The sequence below is a fragment of the Chrysochloris asiatica genome, unplaced genomic scaffold (genome assembly GCF_000296735.1).
Source record: "Chrysochloris asiatica unplaced genomic scaffold, ChrAsi1.0 scaffold00030, whole genome shotgun sequence".
NCBI classification, from domain to species: domain Eukaryota; kingdom Metazoa; phylum Chordata; class Mammalia; order Afrosoricida; family Chrysochloridae; genus Chrysochloris; species Chrysochloris asiatica.
This window is the reverse complement of record NW_006408548.1, coordinates 8694500-8695434: the sequence shown is the minus strand read 5'-3', so window position 1 is coordinate 8695434 and position 935 is coordinate 8694500. Positions and strand designations below refer to the sequence as shown.

The window sequence follows — 935 nt, the reverse complement described above, 5'->3', positions numbered from 1 at the left end:
GTTCCTCTAATATGCCTATGCATTGCTTAGCTGAAAATTGAGCCACAGGGATAAACTCAGTTTCACACGAAAGGTAACCAAGGACCACAGTCTCAGGGTTCCACAATTAGCTATCTGATGAGTAAGTCTGGTCTGCTTTTTTTTTTTCATGATTTTGAGTTTTGTTTCACATTGTCTTCCACTCTACCCAGGACCTTCTAAAGTGATCTCCTTCAGAGAAGTTGGTAGTGATAGCTGGGCACCATCCAGTTCTTCTGATCTCAGGCTTGTGGAGACTGATGTTCGCATGATCCATTAGTCCACTGGACTGATGGTTTTCAAGCATCTTCTATTCTCATTCTTCTTCTGTCCTCCACACAGGAGACATCAATAGATTCACCTTAGATGGCTGATCATAAGCTTTTAAGATTATATAGTTACTATTCACCAAAGGAAAATGTACAACATTTTTTTTGTGTGTGAACTGTTATGCCAGTTGCCCATGGTGTCCCTGAAACTATGGTGCTGAACTCCCAGCCTCAGCAACTCATTCTGTCAAGATGTTTGGTAATCTCTAACCAGTTTTCATAGCTTTACTTTCTGTGTGGTCTACTAAATTTATGGATATGCTAGTTGAAAAACTAAATACCCGTGTACAAATATCCTCTGTCAAACCTTTATATATTTGTGAATATGTCCCACTTTTCCTTTCACCCTCATTCAGCCTGTGTGTCTATCCATATATCTACTCATATCTACTCATAGATCACTGTTTTTGCAGGATTCAGTATATAGCAGTATTTATCTCTGCTGCCTCTAATTCTTGAACTTCTCCAGTGTCTTCTCATGCCTTCATCATTCTTCTGCCAGTTTCCCTCATATTGTATGTTGTCTTCCCCTTCATCATGTTACCACTACCCTCTAGCCAGTTAATTATTCCACCTTTCTTCCCATCC

At 39.8% G+C, this 935-nt stretch overlaps 1 protein-coding gene across 9 annotated transcripts in view; it reads left to right on the top strand.

Moving 5' to 3' along the window:
- RBMS3 (RNA binding motif, single stranded interacting protein 3) overlaps positions 1-935 on the top strand; it is a 1190010-nt gene that overhangs the window by 604688 nt on the left and 584387 nt on the right. The gene's annotated exons all lie outside the window — the stretch shown is intronic.